At 45.7% G+C, this 26,907-nt stretch overlaps 1 protein-coding gene across 1 annotated transcript in view; it reads right to left on the reverse strand.

The window, feature by feature from the left end:
* The window catches only part of TNR (tenascin R), a 213,709-nt gene that overhangs the window by 98,509 nt on the left and 88,293 nt on the right, over positions 1-26,907 (reverse strand).

Here is a 26,907-nt window from a genome sequence, read left to right on the forward strand (position 1 = left end):
AACACTAATTAAAATCACAGCAAAAACATAAAAACAATCAATTTAAAAATACAGATTAAAATACAATTTTAAAAATTCAAAATTAAAACTGCAGTCTCATTTTCAAATAGCCCACCAATAAAAGAATGAAGCACAAGTATCAAACAGAAACCAACCCAAAGGCCAGGTGGAACAGCTCCGTCTTGCAGGCCCTGCGGAAAGATGCCAAATCCTGCAGGGCCCTGGTCTCTTGTGACAGACTGTTCCACCAAGTCGGGGCCAATACTGAGAAGGCCCTGGCCCTAGTTGAGGCCAACCTAGCGTCTTTGTTGCTCGGGACCTCGAAAATATTATTATTTGAGGACCTTAAGGTCCTACACGGGACATACCAGGAGAGGCGGTCCCTTAGGTACGAGGGTCCTAAGCCACATAGGGCTTTAAAGGTCAAAACCAGCGCCTTAAACCTGACCCTGTACTCCACCGGGAGCCAGTGCAGCTGGTAAAGCACTGGATGAATGTGGTCCCTCAGGGTCTTTTCCAACTCTGCAATTCTGTAATTCTGTGATTCTATGAATTACTCACTTGTGTATGTGTGTCTTAAGTGTAGTTTTTTAAAAAAAACTTTTAAAAACATTTGTTGTTGTTCAGTCGTTCAGTCGTGTCCGACTCTTCGTGACCCCATGGACCAGAGCACGCCAGGCACGCCTATCCTCCACTGCCTCCCGCAGTTTGGCCAAACTCATGCTAGTTGCTTCGAGAACACTGTCCAACCATCTCATCCTCTGTCGTCCCCTTCTCCTTGTGCCCTCCATCTTTCCCAACATCAGGGTCTTTTCCAGGGAGTCTTCTCTTCTCATTAGGTGGCCAAAGTACTGGCGCCTCAACTTCAGTGATATGTTTAAAAACATATCACTGCACAAATAGACTTTTTTTTTTTTAACAGGAAAGACTTCCCTTAACAACATACCGGTAATCAGGGACCTGGGCGGTGGCCACCCTCCCTGGCCTCCAATGCTTCAATTAAAGCCTAGAGGAAGATGTCATGGGATAACTCTTCCTATGAGGATTTTTCTCATCAGCAAACGCAGCCAACTGGGGAGGTTACAGAGCACAGGAGAAGAGTTTAATGGGAAAATGAACACCCACAGTTGCATCTCAGTGATAAAGCGAGTTCAACTCTACACCCCCTGATATTATACGAAAATGAGGCAGGGGGAAAAAATGGAACAGGTGAGGGAAGCTTTCAATAAATTAGAGGAGAGATTTCTGAACAGCACTAGATTAAGGTGATCGTCCTGCCAGATTGCTTGGAGGTTTCACCCCCCCACTTTAGTTCTGCTCCGTCGGCAGCACTTAGGTTTCGAAGGCATGGCTTCTGAAAAGAGCTAAACTAATAAGTAACCTTGGTAATGAAACAGTCTGCTTAAAAGAACAATTCAACCCTGTAAAGTTAATTGCATTCGCACTTACCCTCTCAAACATCAGTAGTTTGATGTTCTCCAGCAGTAACTTCAGTGCTATTGGTCTGCTGCTCTGAAAGTGTCTAAAACTGGTGCAATCAGCAGTAATTTACTCCAGTTTGCTTTGGTGCATCTGTACAGACCACGATTATTGTACCTTGCATCTGAACTTACCGCTGGAGTAAGCTGCAGCTTGTTTGAGGTGGCAGGTGCAGCAGACACATATTTCCCCTTCCTTGCTCACAGAAATAGCTCCACAGAGTAGAACATGATAAAGAACTTAGCAGCATTGTATTAGGGGTCCCCCCCCCCCGTGTATCCAATATAGCAGTCCGCTTAGAAGTTGGACAAATTCCCATTACTGCGCGGCTGTGGATTATGAAGATACATTATTGGCTAAAACTTATTTTTCGCCCGGTTGGGCTGGCACCTCTAACCCTTACTAGATACCCATCAATCTAAATGGAAAGATACTTCGTATGAAAAGTTGAGAAGTTTGGGGTTTTCTCCGCAGACCCTGATAGTGGCAGGATATGAGGAAGCTAGAAATATAGTTCGCCAACGTATTTGGGACGTGGAGTTACAATGCCACATGAGTGAAATGAACAGACATGCAGTAATAAGAGATTATGGAAGAGGGTTCTCTCTTGCAAACTATCTGTCAAAATTACAGACATCTAAGCATAGACACTCCTTCACCCTTGCCAGATTTAATGTGCTACCCTCTGCCCTGTTACAAAGCAGATATGAGGGTAAACCTTATGTGGCACGAGTCTGCCCATGTGGCTCACCGGAAGTTGAAACAAATTTACATGTGCTGTTACACTATAGTTTCTATGAGGACTTACGGTTGACCTTCATTACACCAGACCTACAAAACTTCAAGAACGAACCTGAATCCCAACGTCTAAGAGCCTTGGTAGATGACAAGGACACCGAAATCACGATCAATGTAGCTAAATTTTGTGTATCTGCCATTAGACGTAGGAAACGAGAGCTTCTCAATGGCTGACCCTTTTAACGGCAACCAGTGGGGGCACGCCAACATTTAATCTTAATTGCTGTTTTACTTGCACTGTAATGCTCTTTGTATCCCTCTTATGTTTTGCTATGTGATTTGTTGTATAAGCTGGAGCTGGTCTGAGACCGTTTTAATAAATTATTATTATTAGCATTGTACTGGAACGAAAATATGGACCCCTACTTTGGTCCCGCCGCAAAATGCTCTAATGTACAGGAAGCTGAAGGAGCCTCTTTCACTGAGACCACAGAGATGCTTAGAGACCTGAGACTGAAGAACCAGGAGCCACAGAGAGTGATGAATAGGATGTGCAGGACCCAGGAACCACTTAAAAGTCAAGGCCGTCCGAATGATTGTCCAAGACGTGTGAGCACACATGCTCTTAAGGAGGCTGTAGCTTTGTGCTTCGATGCTTCAAAGTCAACCGTAGAAACACCTGCCATCTCAGGTGAATGTTTACAGGAGAGCAAGGGACTTGGGTGGGTAGTGTGTTGACAGGGAGGAAAGGGTGGCTCCAGGTTTGAGAGGGCTCTAGGCAGGGTGCCTTCTGGTGGGCTGAATCTGTTGTTGGACCCTCGAAATTTGACTGGGTGGCTGGGAACTGCGCTTTTAATTTCAAGGAATGACCCCTTGCGATGTGATGATGAGGGCATTCTAGGACATGTTAGACCCAGTTGCCCAGTGTTCTTCCAAGCTGAAACTTTTTTGAGAGATGGCAAGGCACGGGTCAGGGGATGGTCCTGCCCAAGGATGCCATATGCTGAAACGAGTCCCGAATGTGGCTTCATTGCTGCAGAAGTCTAAGGTCTATTTCTCACAAAGGGCTTCTCCATCGTGTCCCACCACTTTCCCCCAGGGAAAACTGCTCTTTAGCACTCAATCAAAATAAACAATACTTTCCCAGAACCCCGTGTTACATTATTATTATTATTATTATTATTATCATCAATGATTGTTACTTACACTGAATATTAATATTCGTACCGGAGGCGCAATCCATTGTCTCTCGAGACAGAGACAATGGACAGGCTAGCAACAAATATTCAGTGTAATGATAATCAGTAATCGTCATAAAAATTATTATGGTGTCATGGGAAAGTATTATTTATTTCATAACATTTATATGCTGTTACAGGTGGGTAACTGAAGCACTGTCTGGTCCAAATCTGAAGAAGTGTGCATGCACACGAAAGCTCATACCAAGAACAAACTCAGTTGGTCTCTAAGTGCTACTGGAAAGAATTTTCTACTTTATTTATATGCTGCTCGACTTAAAAAGCAAACAAAACCTCAAAGGAGTTTACAAAGAGAAAGTATCTGGAATTAAAACCATCTTTCTGTCCTGAGAGCTGTTTCCTATATTACCACTTAATGTTATTTGTTTCGAGGAACCTGTGATTCAACCCTATTGGTTTCTGACAGTTTTCCTTAGGCCCGCAAGCACCTTATGAAAGGGCCTGGCACTTTGTAGTCTTAGGGGACCAATAGTTTAATGGAATCATCAACTGTCCGTATATCTGTGAGGGAAAAAAACAACAACTCTACTTCTTCCTCCCCGCAACCCAAGTAGGCAAGGTTCTATTCTGCATATATTAATCATCACTGATGAAAGAAAATAATGAAGCGATGAAAATGTGACTTGTGATTGTTTGTTCCAGGCAGGAATGTGCCATTATCTCAGACCATGTAATATTCCCCAGAAACACAGCGCTAGTTTGATCGAGGGGCTCCTGCAGCAGCAGCAGCCAGCGCATTAAATATCATTAAACTACACTGCACAATCTTAGGTTTATTTACGTTTGTGTTCGGGACGCGCAGATATTGCTTGTTAAAAGTCATTCCACCCCCCACCGGCACACAGAATAATGTGGTAAAGTGTCTTTATTTGCAACTGGGCAACTTTCCATTTTGGTATTGATTTGCAGTCTCTGGGTGGTAAATCCAGAATTCACGGGCCAAATTCCTCCTGCAGCATAAACTCTTTTCTTCAGTGTAGTTACACCAGTGCTAGATTAGACCTGCAGGGTGTTTTTTTTGTTTTGTTTTTAAAGTCTGAAGGGGCCTGTTTTGGAGGGGGGCTGGGAAGGTACACACGATCAGCGCTTCACTCCAATAAGTCTGCCTTAAAAATCACAGCAGAAAGTTTGTGCCCGGCAGACAGACAGACAGAGTTGTGACTCTAGGCTAAGGGAGCCTTATTATTCTCACTACAGCACAGGGGTCAACTTGACTGCCTATTGCTTACTTGCCTGCTGCCGGGAAATTTGTCTTACATTTAATTTTCATTGGAAGAGTAGTTTATGGAGAGACCTGTACAATCTGAATGCAGTTCTTTCAAAGAAAAGTAACTTAGAAATAGGTGTTGCATGCATTTACTGTTTTTTTCTTCTGCAGCAATTTCATGCTATAGTGCTTTAGTGGGAGCCAGCTATTTGCTTTTGTTCTGATAGCTCGCTGTAATTACAATGTTTGAATTTTCTCTCCTTTTCTATGAGTTTTTCCTCTTCTTGAAGCTAAGGATGGTTAGCCATATTTCATTGCAGGAAGGCACGTAACACTCGGTCAAAATGGTGGTTGATTCCCCCCCCCCCCCACAATTGACTCAAAGCAATATAAGAATCACTAACTCTGAACTGACTTTACTTCCCCATGTCACGATTTGGCTACTACTACATAGCCAGATCTGATCAGCGCAGTAGCATTGTGTACAGGTGTTTCCTGCTTGGCAGGGGGTTGGACTGGATGGCCCTTGTGGTCTCTTCCAACTCTATGATTCTATGATTCTATGATTCTAAGTTGTGGAAAGTTCACTATACCAATATGGCTAGGCTCTATTCTACCCAAAGTGCTAAGGTGGCCAGAAAAGATCAGGAGGACAAATGTTCACCAAACAGGAGGACCAATGATCACACAAAATTTTGCATCTGCTAATCTATATTTAAATCCATATGCAAAATTTGGAAATAATTACTATAAAATAAGTAGAAATACAATACCTCTTGCCATAGTGGGGTAGACTGTGGCCTGGTCACCTGTCCAGTTTGGTGTCCTGGTCCTAACAGTCGTGGGACAACTTCAAACTCCTCCTCTCCCTACTTAAGGTTCATGTTCTTTAAACTGAATTTGGACCAGACAGTGCTTCAGATAGGGCCAGTGCCGGCCCATCCATGAGGCAGGCTGAGGCAGGCACCTTGGGCGGCAAAATCCAAGAGGCAGAGCCTGCCCACCCCCACCAGAGAAGCAAAAAGCAATGGTGGCTTCTGGCAAGATCTCACAGGGTTCTTATGAGATCTGCTGCTGCCACCACTTTTCCTCGCATCTCCAGCACTGCTGCAGCCACTGCCCGCCCCTCTGCCACCAGGGAAGCACCTTCAGCTTCTGGGTCCTGACAATATCTTGCAGAGATCTTGCTGGAAGTTGCTGCAGCTAGTTCTGCTCACTTCCCTGTAGCAGGAGTGGACCCCCTTTCCCACCGCCAGAAAAGTGAGGAGAAGTAGTGGTGACTCATGGGTTCTGGTGAGATCTCATGGACCTTTTACAAGTTCTCACCAGAACCTGGAAGCGGCAGCCACATGACCCTGATAAATGAGGCTTTGGCTGTGGTTGCGTCACCGTCCAATTTTGCCTCAGGTGTTGAAATGGTACAGGACTGCTCTCTGTAAAGAAGGATACATGGGCACCTTACAATGCGTGCTGTACAGAAGCAGACTGTAATATGTTGTTGTTGTTCAGTCGTTCAGTCGTGTCCGACTCTTCGTGACCCCATGGACCAGAGCACGCCAGGCACGCCTATCCTCCACTGCCTCCCGCAGTTTGGCCAGACTCTGTAATATATGACTGTAATATATACTGCTGCAAACTTTATGAAATGCTACCACTGGCGACAGAAGCAGAAGAAACGAGCACCACACCTTGTGCATCCATCTTGCACTTCAGCTGCTGTCCTGTTTTCGGCTGGTGTTGCCTTGAAATGCTTCCCTCCTTCCACCTGACTCAGGGGATACTTTGGTTCCCTTCATTCCACATGCCCTCTGACATTTCCCAGATGAAAACAGGAACACTCGCACAACGCTCCAATTCTCACCCTAAGGATCACCGCCTAGCTCCCCCTGCACTATAACATATTGCTCAAGGCTCTAGTCTGCCTTCCCTGTGCTGTATTCATTTATTTGCCATAACCTGTCTTGTGCTGATATGGAAGCAAAAGGGTATAAAAACACACACCTCGTAATTATCCTGCAATATATTGCCGATGAGGCAAAACAAAACTCAGCAGTAGAAGGATGTGAAGATGGCAGCTCGCACAATGGGTGCTCTCAAAAGTGCTCAGCACCCTAAAAAAAATACCCAGCTCCCAGGGGTCTTTGGGGGAAAGCCACGACTCTGAAAGTGTTATCGGAGTGTTTTAAATGTATGGGCTAAGTGAGGTTAGGAATTAAAGAACCTTTTAATGAGGGTGAAAGAGGAGAGCGCAAAATATGGTCTGAAGCTCAACATCAAAAAAACTAAGATCATGGCCACTGGTCCCATCACCTCCTGGCAAATAGAAGGGGAAGAAATGGAGGCAGTGAGAGATTTCACTTTCTTGGGCTCCATGATCACTGCAGATGGTGACAGCAGTCACGAAATTAGAAGACGCCTGCTTCTTGGGAGAAAAGCAATGACAAACCTAGACAGCATCTTAAAAAGCAAAGACATCACCCTGCCGACAAAGGTCCGTATAGTTAAAGCTATGGTTTTCCCAGTAGTAATGTACGGAAGTGAGAGCTGGACCATAAAGAAGGCTGATTGCCGGAGAATTGATGCTTTTGAATTATAGTGCTGGAGGAGACTCTTGAGAGCCCCATGGACTGCAAGAAGATCAAACCTATCCATTGTCGGGGTATGGGTGCTGGAGCTCCTCGTGCACGGCCTTGGGCTGGTTATGCACGAGGTACCAGTTGCGGGGAAAGCGGCCAGCGTTCCGCGTGCTTTTGAGCACGGTCGCCGGCCAAGCCTCACAGTCTGAAGGATGATGAGTAAGCCAATTGAAGACTCTGGTGGTGTGTGAGTTCCTAATTGCCTTCTTTAAAGAAACGTTGCCTCGTGAAATAAAATATGTATCCTGACTCTGAATAGACGGACCAATTTACAGAAAATTAAAAATTTTACTTTACTCCCCCCGTTAACCCCAAAGGAAGACAGACACCGGTTGTATCTTTAGTGGCTTCGGCAGAACCCGCGTAGGCTCGTCCCCTAAGCTAAGTTCTCCTAAGCTTAAAGACCCTGCGCGCCCAATCTTCCGCGAGGCTAATTAAATAAACTAAAACCGAAATATCTTCCGCGGGCCTAACCCTAGGCTAACCTATAAGAAAACCTAACTAAAACTAAAACCGAATGATCTTCCGCGATCTAACTCTAACTAAAGAAAAACCCATCCAACCCATCCAACCCGCTCCTGATCCCTTAAACTAAACTTGACTTCAACTAAAACCCAACTAAAAGAACATAAGAAGAACGTGCGGTCTCCGCAAAAGAACGTGCCTAAGCGGGGTGCCTCTGCCTTTTATTAGGGAACAAACGTGACATCATCATTAATACTTTAACCAATAAAATCACTGTTGCTGCCCTCCAAAAAGGCGGGAAGCAAGTTTAACGCTCATTAACAATTTTGAACATGACCGGATCTACAAAATAAAGGCGGATTAATCTCATAAGTGAACCACACTATTCATTCATGCTTTCACTTTCGCTTTTACGCGCAATTATACCAAAAGTAGACCTCGAAAAACTTATAAAATAACCAAATAAATATGAATCCATGGCGGATCCGTGAAACGTATTCCGACATATCATCTTTCTTTTTTTGTTTTAAATTAAATTAATTTTGATTTAGTTATATAAAAAAGAAGGTTAGAGATATCATAAGCATCTATCCGACACAAACACCACCACTTGCCTCGACATAGACCTCGACATGAAAAGGCGAACGTCGACAATGTTGACAGTGTCCACACCAAAGTCTACATCAAAACCGTGATAATGCCTGTGTCAGACAAACGCCCACGACACCAGCAAAACCATCAACATCCATCCTTTTCATAGGAGGAAATACTTGTACAATAATGTAGCAATAAAGTCATGAAAATAACAAACCACTAGGCAAACATAAAAAGTGATCGATCCGATACACTGTAAACCTTTTAGGCATATATAAATACTTCAATATGTAATGTAACACAACAAATCGCCTCATAAGCATATATATTTTCGCGTGCAGCGTAAAACAACAAATTACTCCCCAAACACAAGAGAGGACCTGATGCAGGTCCAAAATTAAAAATAACGGATAACGACTGCCCAAACATAAGAGAGGTCCCGATCCGGGACCCAAAATTAAAATATAACTAGAGCTGGGGCTACATAGCCTACCCAGACCCCTCCCCCATTTTTTTTAATTTTTTATTTGGAAAACAGAAGAAAAATGGATAAGGTAACGGAAAAGGGTTGTGGCTCTGAGGCTACAGAATCGAGGGAACTTTAGATTCTGGACTTACCACAGCGACCACAGGTAACGGGGAACTAGGGTCCGATTCCAGAGAGGGGATTTAAGGCACCTAAGTACAAGTGGTTTTCGCCACAAAAGGAGATTTAAGCTACCTATATAAAGGTGTCCCAGCCAGGATGAGGATTTAAACCATCTACGCAAGGGTTTCCAGCGAAACGAAATGGGATTTAAACCAGCTACATAAGGGTCTCCCATTAACAGCAGGAAACAAGGTGAAGGGAAAAGCTGGGAACCTGGTTTACTGCCAAAAGGTAGCATATAGAGGGGGAATCTTTAAAGTAAATAGGGGTACCAAAAGGGTAGGACGCCACCAGACTTGACATATATATCTTGAACAAATCCGAGAATGACCAATTCTTTGACCAAAGGAAATATTTCAAATAAGGCATATAAATGTTACCACATTTTTAAACTACAACTTTTGCAAGCACAACGTGGAGATTTAGGATTACTGAAATAAAACATATATGCATGAATATGTCTATGACTAGAACTGCACAAAGACAATGCTTTGACCTTACATAAACATTTCCATATCATCAAAATTGTGACGCTCTAAATGGAAACCATTTCAGAAAAGCTTTGCATATATATAGACATCCATATCATTAATTATCAAGCTATAAGGAAAACACATGTAACATGCGAGGCGGATATTTCAAGAAGCATACAAAGGTAAATATGCAATTTTACAAGTACAATATAAAGTACAAGACAGGTTTAGAACTGCAAAATGGTGTTGGAGAGGAGGATGAAGACGATGAATGAGTTGCCGGTCGTCTTCTTCTCCGACTACACATGACCATGTAGAAGAAATAGTCCTGGGACTCAGGAAAAGTTCATGGGGCTCAGGAAAGTTCTGAAACATCGAGCTCTGAAGAACCAACGATACCTGTAGAAGAAAGGAGGTTAAGCAAGCAAATCAAGGTGATCTGCTAGTGAATGCAGGTATGAGAGTAACTGGAACAAATCCAGGCAGCCAGGAACCAGAGGCCGCCCAGAGGCAAACAAAAGGCATAGGTTGAGGATAGTTGCTGCATTTGGCAGGAAGTTGAGAAGTTAGCGAGTAGCTAACAACCAGAGTTAGACATCACGGCTTGCGATGAAAAGGGAGCATCGGATTTCACGCAAAGTTTGTCCAGCGTGTTTCTTGAGTGAAGAATGGAGTTGAACACATAAACAAGGTGTGGGAAGTAGGAGTTTTTTTCCGCAGAAGTAAGGACAGTCCTCCGCTGAGAGGATTAACCAACAAGGGGCTGTCGTTGAAGATGCAGGCTGGCAAGTACCACGCAGGGTTACATGACTTGATCTTCAGGTGAAGAGTTCCTTGCGGAAGACAGTACTTCTGAGCACAAGGAGGAACCGCCTGAAGAGCCTGTAGTAGAGTTCTTGGTTGATGCAGGAAAAGATACTCCAGAAGAATACCTGGGGAGATGCGGAGCATATTTGCAATCAGATAGAGAGCAACAGAAAGCAGGTGAAAAGGGTTTGCGGTTTTGGTTGGAAACAGGTATGCTGCAAGAAGTGATGGCAGCAATCTGTAGGCACGGTGAGTACCATTCAGAATCAGCCAACAGAATGCCCATGCAAAAGACAGCACGGAACATAGCAAGGAACGTCCCATGGTTGGCGACTGGATCACTGAGACAAGGGAAAGTTTCAACGACGTGAGAGCGCTTGAAGATGCTGCTGAACAGAACTTGTAGACAGGAGAATTCACCTTACCAAGCAGTGAAACTTTCCAGGAGAACTTTGCAACAGGCTTACTGCAAAGGACAGTTTTAAGACTATCAAGGGAACGCTCTAAGGTTAATGACTGTGGAGCTTTATCCATGAGGTACTGACGGAGAGTAAGGGGTTGCATGCGATCCTGGTGAAGCAGCTCTTTGATTAGGGCCTCTGCTGCAGCGAGCTTTTCTGACGTCAGCGCCCATTGGTCGACCCATACAGGGGGTCCTTCCTTCCATGTGAGTGGAAGAGCATGTACTGGCGCTGATGCAAAGGCCCACATCAAAAATGCGTATGGACAACAGTTCTTGCTTTAGACAATAAGTCTCTACCCCAAAGGGTGATAGGCACATCCATAACAAGTGGACGGAGCTGCACCATGGAGCCTGAGTCTGACTGGAAGGTAATCGGATGCACGCTCTGGTGGGCGGGTTCGAAACCTCCGACTCCGAAGACTTCCTGGGTGACAGTCGTTGCCCACTGGTCAGGCCAATCTTTTCTGGCGATCACTGTGACATCTGCGCCTGTATCAAGAAGACCCTTGATCTTTCGTCCACCCATTTCTAAGACGAGATGAGGGCGCTCTTCTGTAATCTTGATTAGCGCCATTGCTGCCTGAGGAGGCAAAGAGTCTACAGGAGCTGTAGGTGTAGAAGTAAGCAAATAGAGTCTGGCAATTTCTAAACATTTTGTTAGAACACAAGGAACAGTTGAAAATCCTGGAATCAGCAACTGCGATGAATCTGTGATTCGAACTAGGCCTGCAGTCAGCGTGACTGTGGCAGGGAGGCGATCCATCCTAGGCAGAATAAGGCAAATCGAAGTGTCTGGGAATGGACCACGAATGGATGTTGGCAATTGCTGAGCAAACCATGGATTTGAAAAGTAACAGTCCTCTGTTAAGAAGAGTGGTATACCTGGGACAGAAGAAGCTTCTTGTTCTTCGTCAGCAGTGTCTGAAGACATCTTTTTGGTTTCGGGTTTTTTGCATTGCTGAAGTTGGCAACTCTGAAGCTGCTTGGCGTTGAGTTGGCAAACTTGAGGTTCTTCTGCTAGTAAGAGTTGCTGATGCTGTTGAACCTGCTGGCATTCAGTCAGTTGTGCGTCAAACTGACAGGATGGAGCTTCTTCTTTGACACAAGACATTTGAAGTTGTTGTCCATGATAATTATTTGCTTGTGGCGGGCTGAGCTTAAAAGCTGGAGGTGACACAAAGGTGTGGACATTGTTAACTGGAGTGATGTTTAAACTTCCACAAGAGGGAGCTGTCTCACTTGCTTGCATTCTTTGGCCACATGGAAAGTGATCATCAGCTGGGTTGCTACCTGGATATTGCTGTTTCATCAAGGGCAAATGTCCCTCAATGACAGATTGACCTTGACTCAAAGGTGAGTAAAGCTCAGGTGCTGCGAGGTTGACCTCAGTAGGATGTTTTCTCAACGTTGAAGGCAATTCTGCGATCAGAGACTTGACTGTGATTGCTTGCTGTGAAGCAGGGGTGACATCAGCAGGAGCTGAAGGGCAGTTAGCAGAAGGTGAACTGAATGCTGTGTTCTCTACTGGAACCCTTTGAATAGGTAAGGCAGATGATGAAATCTCTGGAACCTGAATGTTTAATGAGGTCACATCTTTTCTCTGGACATCTGAAGAGTAGATATCTCTCTGAATCACTCTTTTTTCCTGATGACCTGGATAAGGAGTAGCGTTGTTCACCTTTCTGGGATGGTTGACCTTCATGATGTTCTTGAGCTTGCACCCTATTGTTTTACCGGGGCCGGGGCGCGGCCCGCAGAACCGTTTCCCTGAACTGGAGATGAGGTAGGTGATGTATTTTGTGGATTCAAACGACAATCGTTCGCCCAATGAAATCCTTTTTGACAGATAGGACATCTCTCTGGTGGCTTGGCAGAAGGCCTTGGCGTTGTTGTGCACTGCGACCTGAAATGCCCATCGCCTCCACACCCATAGCACTTCTTGACTGGCGTAGAGCTGTCTTGACGTGGCATCTGTACCGCAGCTGCCAAGAGCTGTGCTTTGTAGGAGTGGGTACCAACATTCTGGCAGACGCGTAGCATCTCAGTCAATGTGGCATCTGGACGAGCTGCAACTGCTGTTAGGGCATTCTTGCAGTCATCATTGGCATTTTCAAAGGCAAGTTGTTTTGTCAGCATGTTTCTGGCATGACGATCTTCTATCTGGCGTTCCACTGCAACAATCAGGCGATCCATGAAGTCCCCATAAGGCTCTTTTGGACCTTGCCTAACTGCAGCGAATCCTGATACTGAGCTGGCATCTGTGCGATTGGGTAATCTGCGCCAAGCTTTGACTACGATGTCTGCTATGGTGACGAGTGCAGCATCAGGTATGGCTAGCTGTTGATTGAGATTGGAGTAATGTCCTGATCCTGTGAGCATATCTTCTGTGGCGAGTGGCGTTGCACGTCTGGCTGCTACTTCTTTCCACTCTTGCAGGCACAGAAGAGCATCTGTAGGCGACAGAAAGGTGCGAAGTATCAACTTCCAATCAGATGGCAGAAGTCTACTAGTGGACAGTCCTTCAAGTAAACTTCTAGTATAAGGAGCTTGAAGTCCATTTTCGCGTATGGCTTTCCGCAGTTCACGTAGTGTTTCAAAAGGAATGGCTTGATATCTTGCAGGTTGTCCTCCATTGGCACGAATCACTGGAAAGATGTGCATTGGATCAGCACTAAAGTCTATTTGTCCCAAAGCTGCTTCCAAAGCTTGAGTTCTGCAGATGGGTTGCATTGCTGTTGGATCTGTAGGTGGCATCAGTGAGTTTAAATCTTCTTGATGCTTTCCAAATGATGAGCCACTAGATGGCGCTAAAGAGTCTTTGACATCTGGATGCCTTGAAGATGGCTGACTATGAAGACAAGATGGCTGACTTGAAGTTGGATGAAGACAAGATGGCTGACTTGGAGTTGGATGAAGACAAGATGGCTGACTTGGAGTTGGATGAAGACAAGATGGCTGACTTGGAGTTGGAGCATAAGGTTGTTGGCTCTGTACTGCAAGTCCTGGCATCTGGATCATCATTGTTTGGCTTTGCTCTTGTCTTGGAATCTGCATTGGCATCGGAGGTGCTGAAGGGCTGGTAAATTGCTGTTGTGCTGCTTGCATTGAAGCTTGGATTGCTGTTGATTGGAAGTCAGCTTGCTGCAAAACTGGAGCTGCTGGCTTGAGCGCGGCCTGCAGGGCAGCAGGGTTTGCTGGCAAAAAGGCTGCTTGCTGCCGCTGCTGCTGGATCGCTGGCAAAAGCGCGGCTTGCGATGGAGGAAGCGGGACCGTTGCTTGGAGCGAGGTCCGCGGCTGCTGCTGACTTGAGATTGCTGGCTGGTAAAAGGCCTGCGATGACTGCTGAGCGACTGGCGGTGGGGCAGTCCGCGGCGGGGCTTGAAAGGCCGACGGCGTCTGCTGCACCGGCACAGGCGGCAATGAATCTGGCAACGACAAATTGGACAAGGGCGAGTGCGTGTACGACAACGGGGCCTGAACTGGCTGCTGCGAGGGGGCCGAAAATGGCACAACCGCAAGCGGCAGCACAGGGGCACTATTAAAAGCAGTATTTCCTAAATTCACTGTTCCATTAAGCAAAACATTTCTTGGAGCGATTTGTTGAAAGCAGTTTCTTACTTTGCTCCATACCAATTGTACAGGAATTCCGATTTTCGGGTTGGCCATGAATTCTAACCCGATCCTTTCCCATGAGGCTAAATCTTTCGTTCCCTCCTTAGGGACCCAGGGGCAAATTTCCCCAATGGTTTTAACTAAAAGCTCTACTTCTGATTCAGAGACAGGGTGACCATTTCTTTTCAAAAGGTACAATAAATCTTCACAAAATTTAACTTGAGCAGTTGAGAGTGAGGAGCCCATTTTTAGCACTTTTCCAAAACTTTTCCTCCCCCACCCGTAGGCTTCTACTAGGGGACACCGGTTCTACCCGTAGGCTTTAACCGAAAAACCTGGCACCCGTAGGCTTTAGCCAGAAAACCTCCACCCCCACCCGTGGGCTTCTACTAGGGGCTACCGGCCCTACCCGTAGGCTTTGACCGAAAAACCTGGCACCCGTAGGCTTTAGCCAGAAAACCTTTCCCTCCCACCCGTAGGCTTTTTCGGGAGACACCGGCCCTACCCGTAGGCTTTGACCGAAAACCCTGGCACCCGTAGGCTTTTGCCAGACCCTTCCCACCCGTAGGCTTTAGGGAAGACCTTACTCTGCCCGTAGGCTTACACTAAACTCCTTGCCGCTCTACCTGGGGACCCCTTGGGGCAAAATATACACGCGCGCAATTTCTATTTACAGTACTTTGGGCAAGCGGTGGATTCGTGCTACTGCAGCGAAATCCTGGATAAACCGGGCCGTTATACCTCACCTCTCAATGTCTGTTTCCGAGCCACTTCCGATATGTTGCCTTTAACCGGAGTCTTCGTGGAAGCGATTTCCGACTACGCTTCGCCTCACACGGGGCACCACTTGTCGGGGTATGGGTGCTGGAGCTCCTCGTGCACGGCCTTGGGCTGGTTATGCACGAGGTACCAGTTGCGGGGAAAGCGGCCAGCGTTCCGCGTGCTTTTGAGCACGGTCGCCGGCCAAGCCTCACAGTCTGAAGGATGATGAGTAAGCCAATTGAAGACTCTGGTGGTGTGTGAGTTCCTAATTGCCTTCTTTAAAGAAACGTTGCCTCGTGAAATAAAATATGTACCCTGACTCTGAATAGACGGACCAATTTACAGAAAATTAAAAATTTTACTTTACTCCCCCCGTTAACCCCAAAGGAAGACAGACACCGGTTGTATCTTTAGTGGCTTCGGCAGAACCCGCGTAGGCTCGTCCCCTAAGCTAAGTTCTCCTAAGCTTAAAGACCCTGCGCGCCCAATCTTCCGCGAGGCTAACTAAATAAACTAAAACCGAAATATCTTCCGCGGGCCTAACCCTAGGCTAACCTATAAGAAAACCTAACTAAAACTAAAACCGAATGATCTTCCGCGATCTAACTCTAACTAAAGAAAAACCCATCCAACCCATCCAACCCGCTCCTGATCCCTTAAACTAAACTTGACTTCAACTAAAACCCAACTAAAAGAACATAAGAAGAACGTGCGGTCTCCGCAAAAGAACGTGCCTAAGCGGGGTGCCTCTGCCTTTTATTAGGGAACAAACGTGACATCATCATTAATACTTTAACCAATAAAATCACTGTTGCTGCCCTCCAAAAAGGCGGGAAGCAAGTTTAACGCTCATTAACAATTTTGAACATGACCGGATCTACAAAATAAAGGCGGATTAATCTCATAAGTGAACCACACTATTCATTCATGCTTTCACTTTCGCTTTTACGCGCAATTATACCAAAAGTAGACCTCGAAAAACTTATAAAATAACCAAATAAATATGAATCCATGGCGGATCCGTGAAACGTATTCCGATAATCCATTCTTAAAGAAATCAGCCCTGAGTGCTCACTAGAAGGACAGATCCTGAAGTTGAGTCTCCAGTACTTTGGCCACCCATGAGACGGGAAGACTCCCTGGAAAAGACCCTGATGTTGGGAAAGATGGAGGGCACAAGGAGAAGGGGACGACAGAGGATGAAATGGTTGGACAGTGTTCTCGAAGCTATTAACATGAGTTTGGCCAAACTGCGAGAGGCAGTGAAGGATAGGCGTGCCTGGCGTGCTCTGGTCCATGGGGTCACGAAGAGTCGGACACGACTGAACGACTGAACAACAACAAAGTGAGGTTGCCAGAGATACCTGCCAAACAGAGACACACCCAGGTGATCTTACTGAAAACCCATTGGTGGCTCTGAAACACACTGCTAGGAAATGCACAATTCCTGCTGGCTTTTATTTAAGACTTATTTGGTCGTACACTTTCACTAGCTGCTGTACAAGTACGCCATGGCCCAGGAGTGCCAGGTTGAGTAAAATATTTTTTTGGGGGGGGGAGGGTGAGCCCCCCCTGCATAACTGATCACATGATGGGGCGCACCCACACCATTTGAATGGCAATGCCCATAAACTTTTATTGAATGAAAATAATTGGGTACTGAACAAAAGGTGCCAAAGAAGAACTTACGCCCCAGTTAACAGTGGCCCATTCAAGTACACTTCCAGCAGAGTTAAGGATTAAACGCAACAGAAAAACCGACTTGGCTAAAGCAGGCACCAGGAGTAAAGAAAAAAGGCTTTTCTAAACTAGAGCTTAATTTACATAAACAAAGTAAGAACTCCCTGTTAGTTTCTAGCCTTCTTCCAGAGACTCTGTTAAACTAAATACAAATGCACTTTATCAGAAAAAACTCTCACTCCCAGCCTCCAACATCCCCCAAAGCTAGGAGCACTAAACACTTTGCAACAGAGCCTTATAGACATAGAGTAAGGCCCACGCTTCAGCCAATTAAGAACAAAACACAGGCACCTGTATCTTCTATTTCTTAAACAGACAGTACTGACATCAGACCGGCTCAGGTATAAATTTAAACACAACAAATTTGTGGGGGCCTCAAATATTTTATGCCTATGCCTTGCTGAAGAGGCTCATGTTCTAAGTCAGAGGGACAGGACAAAAGTGAAGGAAGAGGACCTAGTATGAAGGGGAAAGTCTGGCTTTCCTGCAAATAAAGTTGGTGTTACACATGAGTATTCTTATTATTATGCTACCATGGTGATCCAGCATCAATTTGTGGACGCTGAGCTCTGCCTGGTGCAAATGAGGCTCCTCTAGGCCCATTGACTTTCATGTTGTCTTTCACGGGGGTCCTTTATCTACAGGGGTGTAATTGAGAAATTACTCATCAGCAACAAAGGGTAAGCAACTGCAACTACACACAAAAAGGGCCAATGTTCTTATTACTTAGCCAGACTGGCTGGGTGTTTTAGAACTTGAAACTAGAACATGATCAAGGATGGGCAGAGCTACAGCTAAGTTTTGGCTCTCCCAGCCCCATCTTTGTCCATTCTGACACCAGCAGTCAGAAGCCCCAGATTCTCCTGGAATGAGTCCATGCTGTACCTCCTCTGCTGGTGGCATTGGCCCAGTTTCCGGGAGGGTGCAATTTCCGGAAGAGAAGAGGCTGGTGGAATGAGGCCCTTTGACCTCTGGAAGTAATCAAGGGAAGTAATAGTACCACTGTATTCCGCTCTGGTCAGCTCTCACCTGGAGTACTGTGTCCAGTTCTGGGCACCACAGTTCAAGAAGGATACTGACAAGCTGGAACGTGTCCAGAGGAGGGCAACCAAAATGGTCAAAGGCCTGGAAATGATGCCTTAGGAGGAACGGGTTAGGGAGCTGGATATGTTTAGCCTGCAGAAGAGAAGGTTAAGGGGTGATATGATAGCCATGTTCAAATATATAAAAGGATGTCATATAGAGGAGGGAGAAAGGCTGTTTTCTGCTGCTCCAGAGAAGCGGACATGGGGCAATGGATTCAAACGACAAGAAAGAAGATTCCACCTAAACATTAGGAAGAACTTCCTGACAGTAAGAGCTGTTGGACAGTGGAATTTGCTGCCAAGGAGTGTGGTGGAGTCTCCTTCTTTGGAGGTCTTTAAGCGGAGGCTTGACAGCCATCTGTCAGGAATGCTTTGATGGTGTTTCCTGCTTGGCAGGGGGTCGGACTGGATGGCCCTTGTGGTCTCTTCCAACTCTATGATTCTATGACTCTATGACCCTCTCTTGCTGATCCAGTTCTCTCTCAGCAGCTCAGGTTCCCACAGCCAAGTTCCCCAGACCCATGTTTGCAAAGAAAAGATATGCACAATAAGAACGACTCTTCTGTGGACATTTGGCCACAACCATTTAAAAAACTGGTGGTGTACAAAGGATACACATAGTCAACAATACCCTTGTCGTATACCTGGGGTTTCCTATTTGTGTGATCACAGGCAGAGGGAGATTTGGCAATGGGAGGAGGACTGGCAAGGTAATGACGTGAGTGGGGATTAGACAGTTCAGAGTCTCCCCCCTTTCTGGTCCCCCTCCCATCCAACAGGGTTTAGGTTTTTCTGTCAGTCGGCCCTCTATCCTCGCAGTACTGCTTTGTAATGCCAGGTCAGGCAGCACCATAGTAAATCCTTACTTGTCCACGATTTGGTGTGTATCATGCCAAGATTTGGATGGGTGAGATGGGTGGAGTGGATCTTACCCAGTGGTGCCTGCCTGTGTTTGTGGTAGGGCACCAGCGTTGAAGCTTGGAAGAGGGGACATTGGTGTCATCCTTAAAGATTCCAACCCTCCCACCTGTCTGCTTTGGGACTGGATTTGAGTGCTTGTACCTGATATTGAGTCAGGGAGTCAGAACAGGGATGCTGCGGATATCAGGACACACTTTACAGCAGCAACATGTGAAATTGCCTTGTATAATTCATAACTATTTTCTGTTCTTTGCACCCATGGGAAATGAAGTATCTTCCTCTCCCACAGCCTCCTGCATTAGAACAGCTGTTTACCAGCTTCTTACCTTTTGCAAAAAAAAAAAAAAAGCCCACGACCTGCCTGAAAACACGCTGAGCGATTGTTCAGTGGCGTCTTCAGCACTTGCAGGGTAGTTATCTTAAATTTCTTTAGAAATTATGGCTGTACTTTGCCTCTCTCCTTAATTGGTGAGTAATACCTGCTGCTTGAAGTGACATCTGTGGATGCCATTGCCACCTCTGCTCCATGGGAGGCATGAGTAACAGATTTCAGCTGGATGGAAGTCTGGCACTGTCTCCAGTTCAGGGAGTGGAGCAGCGTGGGTTGCGAGTGACGGGCTCTCATCCAGAGTGCAGGTATTTACAAACCCAGAGCTTCCTTAGTACCATGAGAGTGGGGGCTGTTTTGTGGATAAATCTACCAAATCACAATGTGGCTCCATTGCTTCAGTTGCGACAGTAGTCTGTGGGCTGTGTATATGGTTGTCTGAACCGATAAAGTTTTTTGCTTTTTTAAAAATGGGAGAGAAAAGGGGGTCAAACCACCTGCAACACGGAACCCATTTTTAATTTACACAATTAATGCACTCATTTGTTTTCGCCCTTCTGTTTCTCTCGATGAAAGAAATAAAAATGGCAGTGCTACTGCTGCTACCTAGCTCAATACACTGAAATAAATGTTACTAAGAACTCTGGCTGCAAGTTTCAACAACAAAGATACGTTTACTCGTGAGTAAATTTCTATTTCTTTGATTCTTGAGTAAATGTGGCATCTTAGAGAAGGTTTTCCTGTGTTTAAACACATAGAAAACACAGGAAAACCTTCTCCAAGACGCCACATTTACTCAAGAATCAAAGAAATAGAAATTACATACTTTTTACACTTCTTTCAAAAAAACGAGCTGAGGAAGGCATCTACGCCGAAACGGGGCCCTGTCCTGGTCTCCAGTTATCTCATCATACATCTGACTCACATCGTAGAAGCCCTTACATCAACCTTTAAAAGATTTTCAAGAGACTTTTCAATGTGAAACCATTATCTTTATTTAAGACTGTAATTCTTAACAGGATTGATACCATATTTGAATTTACTCACGAGTAAACGTATCTGTTGTTGTTGAAACTTGCGGCCAGAGTTCTTAGTAACATTTATTTCAGTGCTACCTAGCACACAAGGCATCTGCGGGACCTTCTGCGTGATTTGGAAACCAAGGACCTAACCAAGGAGTGCCTAACCCTCTTAGGCCCTGGTCCACTTTACCCTTGGCCAACCCTCCAAGGGCTGCAGGCCAGCAATAGGTGTGGCCACCAGGAAGGTGCCTTATGCCAAGTTAGTCCATCTAGCTCAGTTTCATCTAGGCTTACTGACAGTAGCTCTCTAGGATTTCAGTCACCGTTCTATCCCAGTGCTGCCTGGAGTTGCTGGGGATGGAACTGGGGACTTTCTGCATGCAAAGCAGAAACTCTGCCACTGGGCTATGGCCCACACTCTTGTATGCACATGGAGGGAGATGCACCCACAGGCCCTTCCTCCCAACATGTTCTCTGCAGGTGAACTGAGGAACGGCATGTAGTGCAGACCCTCCAAGTGTCCCCATTTTCCAGGGACATCCTTGATTTAGGGAAGCCATCCCTGTTTCTGATTTGATCCTAGAATGTCCTGCTTTTCCTTAGGACATCCCTATTTTCACTGGAGAAAGGTTGGAGAGGATGATAGGATCCAACCCCTGAGCCGTCTGAAAGAAATCCTGTATAGGGAAGGTTTTTTTCATAAAAATGTTCAATGTTTTATTATGTTTTTATATATGTTGGAAGCCTCCCAGAGAGACTGGGGCAACCCAGTAAGATGTGTGAGGTATAAATAGTAAAATTATCATTATGGAATGGGGTGCCCCTATTTTCACCAGAGAAATGTTGGAGGGTATGTGTACTGTCCTCTCTCTACTCGCCAACTGGTGGATCTGAAGACTGGAGAGGGGGGGGTGACGTGTACCTCCAGGCCTTGTTTTCCTCCCTTTTCGCAGCTGCTGCCATAATTGGTGAGGGCTTGGTGGGATTTAAAATTTGCTGGAGTGGGGATCAGGACCCTGACCTGGGAGTTAGCCACCCCGGCTTAAAACCTAAAAGTGTTCCTGAAATTATTTCACTCCAGTCTGCTGTGTTGAATGTCTCCCCGCTATAAATGGTTCCCCTACAAACAGAAAACCAAGCAAGAGGATTGTAGCCACTTTTCTATGTGCAAGGTTTCTCCGACCACAGGGGAGCATACAGTTATGGGACTCCTGCACCTGCGGCATGAAGGTGATGGCGTGATCAGTTTGCCCAGGAGTCTCTCCTCAATCTCCTGACCAGTGTCTCTGTTCTCATGGTAGCTGAAGGCTCCAAACAAACCCTACTGACCTTGTATTGCTTACCTGGCCCCGGGCAACAGCCGAGGTGGGAGTGCATGAGAGACTCAATTGCAGCAATTGCTTCCGAGGAGCCCCATGTGGTGCAGAAGGGGTTACAACCTGCTCTCTGGCCTTTCCCTGCCTGCCTTTTCATGTTGGTGTGTAAGGTGCAAGATGGCAACCGTGGCTCTCTTAGCCAGCTCAGCGGAGACATTTCAAAGCTAGCCTTGCGCATTGTGAGGATTATAGACTTTGGCGTAGATGTGTGAATATGAAATTCCCCTTGCTCCTCTCTCTCAGGAGTTGAATGTGTCTCTGGTTCAATAAGAACAGAAGAGTCACTTTTTTCTTTCTCTCGCTCTCTCTCTCTTTTTTTTTTTTTTGAAAAGCAAACACAGATCGACCAGTGGAGGAAATGAGAGAGTGAGAGAGGGGTGTGCATATGGAAAGATGGATGGATAAAAGGCAGAGATAAGAGGGAGAGGGAGACAGAAATAATGCAAGGCTAGAGAGAATTCAATAGCGCGGAAGGAGAGATGTGCTGCAGGAACAAGAGATGCAGGGATAGAGCAGCCACTGACAATACACACATTAGTTAACAGTCACATAAATTAGACAGAGAAGATAAAGTAACTTGATAAACAGATACTTTGGGGGATCTATACCACATTGCCAATCCAATCCCCCTTATCAATATAATTATCATGGCAACCTTCGGCAGCCGAGGTAATGATGTCCTGTGGTAATATATAAGCACAAGATAATGGACTCTCCCCGCTGCTCCATTTTGATACAGTGCTAATGAGGTGAACTGGGGCCGTCACGCAGCCGGTGGAATCACGCAACCCGGCTCTGCTCCACACTCTTTGCTCTTGCAGAGTCTTTGCTGTCAAATGAGAATTGTTCCAGTCTGGAACTTTCTATCTTCTCACAGCACCAGGGTCCTAGGTTTCCTCTTCCCACAAGGGACATTTCAAAGTAAGCGGAAAGGGATTTGTCTTGCACCAGCTGCATTAGGCAATAATCAGCAACCTGACCTCCAAAGTGGAGACTTTCACTGGCACCGTCTCCACTCTAGAAAAGGTGCAACTAAAACAAATAAGAGCAACTTATTTAAAAGCACTGGATTGAAGCATAGTTGGTGCTTGGCTTGTGCTAAGGTTCCTGTGTTTGTTGTGGGAGTGTACTGCAGTGCTAATTTTTAAGAAAAAAGAGGTGCCAGAACTCAACATCATTATTCCCCTATAATGGCAATGGCGCCCACCTGAGAGGTGCTGACTTCGGGCTGAAAAAAAAAAAAAGCCCTGGGGTTCTGGCTCCTAAATGGTTCGTGAATTTTTCTAGCTCTTCCTGAAGACCTGACTGACTTGTTTGAAAAGGAATTTGTCTCGAGGACAAACTCTTGCTATGGTGTCATCAAAGAAACTGAAGCTCAGGTCTTTAAACCAGATGTACAGCAAAGCCATAATCTTTTTTCTGTATGACTGAGAAACAAGAGGCAGGCTTGTTTGATACAGACGTGGGGGCAAAATGCCTCAAAGGACCTGACTCACGTTGTTCCCAGCTCAAAATCAATACTGTGGAAAAGGGCATTTATCTCTTTCTCCAGCACTCTCACTACCCCTGCTTAGGCCTTAGGCCTAACTGATGGAATACCTTGCATTAATAAACTCTCAAGTCACTTCAATTGCTGATTAACAATTTGTTAATCAGAACCAAACGGCTCCTTGGATAACAAGGGGGTCTTGGGCTTGTGGGAGAGATATATGAGCACATTATCCTTGCATCAAGACACTGTGCTGGAAGAGCTTCAAATTTGCTGTGAGCTGATAGTGCCCTGACAGTAAACATAGGTTATGAAGAAGCAAGTTGGCCAAAAATGCCTGCTATTCTCTTCTGGTGTCAACAAGAGTTGTTGATTCATGCCATAGCCTAGAACCAAAAAAACCCCTGTAATACCATCTATCTCTCATCATGCAGAAGAGCCTTCGAGGTACACAGTATATTACATTTAACTGGGTAAATGCCTGCTGGAATTCGAAGCAATAATTCCACAGGAATCATTGGGCACACAGTCCAAGAGAATGCAATTTTGTGCAGGCTTTACTGAACTGAAGGGGAACTGCACAAGACCACTATTGAGTTTGCTCCTTTGCTTTTTATTTATTAAATTTCCAACTGCTCCACTGCAGAGCTCTTAGAAAAGTTTATAATAAAATGCAATAAATCTTTCAAGTCTGGGTAGTCCAATATTGTTGGTGCATGCTGCAATTTTCTCCCTTTTAGAACTGTCACTGAATTTTGCCTCAAACAAAATTTGTACTGAATCTGGAGGGTTTTGCTCCGGTGCAACATCCATCAAAGTGTTGAAGGTGGTTACGGTTTGGCTCTAACAATTCAATAGCAAACAACAGAGAGAGAAAACGTAGGGTGACTGCATATATTTTGTCTTGAATTTGTCTAGTTGTGACCGCTCAGTCATATGATTGTCCAAAAAACATTTAAAAAAGGGAACCCTACTAAAAATCGACCCTTAAAAAAGAAAAAGAAAATTCCTCTGGCTATAGGTTCCTAATAATAATAATTCAATTCAATTTATATGCTAATTTATTCAATTCAATTTATATAGGGACCCAGGTGGTGCTGTGGGTTAAACCACAGAGTCTAGGGCTTGCTGATCAGAAGGTCGGTGGTTCGAATCCCTGCCACGGGGTGAGCTCCCGTTGCTCGGTCCCAGCTCCTGCCAACCTAGCAGTTCGAAAGCACGTCAAAGTGCAAGTAGATAAATAGGTACTGCTCCAGCGGGAAGGTAAACGGCGTTTCCGTGCGCTGCTCTGGTTCGCCAGAAGTGGCTTTGTCATGCTGGCCACATGACCTGGAAGCTGTCTGCGGACAAACGCCGGCTCCCTCGGCCTATAGAGAGAGATGAGTGCCACAACCCCAGAGTCGGACACGACTGGACCTGATGGTCAGGGGTCCCTTTACCTTTACCTATATGCTGCTTAAATGTTAAAATGGATTTCACATCCTAGCATTTCTCAAACTGCGGAGCCTGAGCAGGCATCCGAGTGTTTTTCTAGTGCCATGGAAAGTTTTCAGTAAGTAACAGACTAACCAAATCTTTATAACTAAAAATGCCCACCACTTTCTGACAATAATTAAGCAGTATTAAACAGGGACTCAGGCGTATGACATGCAGAAGGGTTTTTGTGCCAGATGTCCACTAATTCCTCCTCCTCCTCCAGCGCCACTTTCCCCCACTTGTTCATTTAAGCCCTTTCCCCCACTTGTTCATTTAATTAGTTTTCTTCTTCAGCTTTCCCAATGGAATGCATTTATAAATCTCAGGTATCAGGCCCTTGGATCCATTTCTATCTGTTGCAGGCAGTAGGCAGGTGTTTAAATCCCATGGGATCTCTTTTAGCTTCTGCAAAGATGCCGGGGAACATAACAAAATGACACATTTACAGGAAATGGAACATTGGGGTTTTATCTGGCTTCGCCTTATTTAGCATTCCCCTGCCCCCCCCCCCAAGAAATGGAATGGCATCTTTTTAAGCCTGTTCATCTTGTGTGTGTACTCCAGGTACCGAAAGTTCTCTTTGCAGTCCCAGAAATGAATAGTGAATGGGTGATAAAAGAAAGAAGAAGAAGAAGAAGAGTTTGGATTTGATATCCCGCTTTTCACTACCCGAAGGAGTCTCAAAGCGGCTAACATTCTCCTTTCCCTTCCTCCCCCACAACAAACACTCTGTGAGGTGAGTGGGGCTGAGTGACTTCAGAGAAGTGTGACTAGCCCAAGGTCACCCAGCAGCTGCATGTGGAGGAGCGGAGACACGAACCCGGTTCCCCAGATTACGAGTCTACCGCTCTTAACCACTACACCACACATCCCTCTGAAGAAACAGATTCCTTCTCCAACCCAAAGTTTCAATGTGTGTATTTCCTTTTGTCACTGTGGCTTTCATCTAGAGCAAAATTAGGGGGTCCATTTGAAGGGCGCTGATTAAGTGAAGCAGCTTCAGGAACAAGACCACCGTGGCGACTTTAGAAGTTGCAAGCGCTTCGATAAGATTGGTGGTATTTCCAGAGATGTTTCATAAATCCCTGTCCTTCCATGGGAGAACCCTAGCTGACAACTGGTGGCCGTTCTGCTCAGCTGCCCCCCGCAACTCCTGCCACAATTCACTGAAGCTCTGGAGGACGGGGCAAAACAAATATCCTAGTGTTTCTGGAAGAAATCGGAAATAAAACCTGGGAGCAGAAAGGAAATAACTTTTTAAACGAGTCTTTTAATGAAGGTACAAAAAAGGAAGAAGCTGCCAACACAGTTATCTGTGCACTACTAGTGCTTAATTGATGTAACAGGATCAACTGATCAGAAGAAGGGGGGAAAACACAACAACAAATGGCTAATGGATCAAAATAGGGGCCTTTCCCACAATCAGCTGGACTATTTTTATCCATATCAAATACTTTTGCTCTAGGGAATGGGGGAAAATGCGAGTGCGTCAAGTAAAGAATGGCCGCAGCCAGGAGCAGTTTGCTTATTACCATGTAAGTCATTTGTTCAAAATGCTTGCTTGTAAGTGGTGCCATCAGTCACTCCATGGCACACACTGCCTCTGCCCACAGGCAGCTGATCCGCAAAGGAAAAACACAGACAACATTCTCTGACTCCTCTCCCTTCACCATTTGTCTGTGTGCATCTCTTTGCCATTAAAAATATGCTTTCGGTATGAGCAGCGTATTAGTTGGGATCATTGTTTTTGCTTCTAATAAAGATGGGTGTTCTCCAATTGAGTTAGAGAGCCTAGAAGGCTTGCTGATCAGAAGGTCGGCGGTTCGAATCCCCACGACGGGGTGAGCTCCCGTTGATTGGTCCCAGCTCCTGCCCACCTAGCAGTTCGAAAGCACGTCAAAGTGCAAGTAGATAAATAAGTACCGCTCCGGCGGGAAGGTAAACGGTGTTTCCGTGCGCTGCTCTGGTTCTCCAGAAGCGGCATAGTCATGCTGGCCACATGACCTGGAAGCTGTACGCCGGCTCCCTTGGCCAGTAACGCGAGATGAGCACCGCAACCCCAGAGTCGGACACGACTGGACCTAATGGTCAGGGGTCCCTTTACCTTTACCTAAAGGTAAAGGTAAAAGTAAAGGACCCCTCACAGTTAAGTCCAGTCTCAGACGACTCTGGGGTTGTGGCGCTCATCTCGCTTTAGAGGCCGAGGGAGCCGGCGTTTGTCTGCAGACAGTTTTTCCCGGGTCATGTGGCCTGTCCTGAACCAGCAGCGGATTCCGGGTACCCCGTTAGAGGGGTCTCGGTGGAAGTCTCTGTCCAGAAGCCAAGT

The sequence above is a fragment of the Lacerta agilis genome, chromosome 6 (assembly GCF_009819535.1).
Source record: "Lacerta agilis isolate rLacAgi1 chromosome 6, rLacAgi1.pri, whole genome shotgun sequence".
Lineage (NCBI taxonomy): Eukaryota > Metazoa > Chordata > Lepidosauria > Squamata > Lacertidae > Lacerta > Lacerta agilis.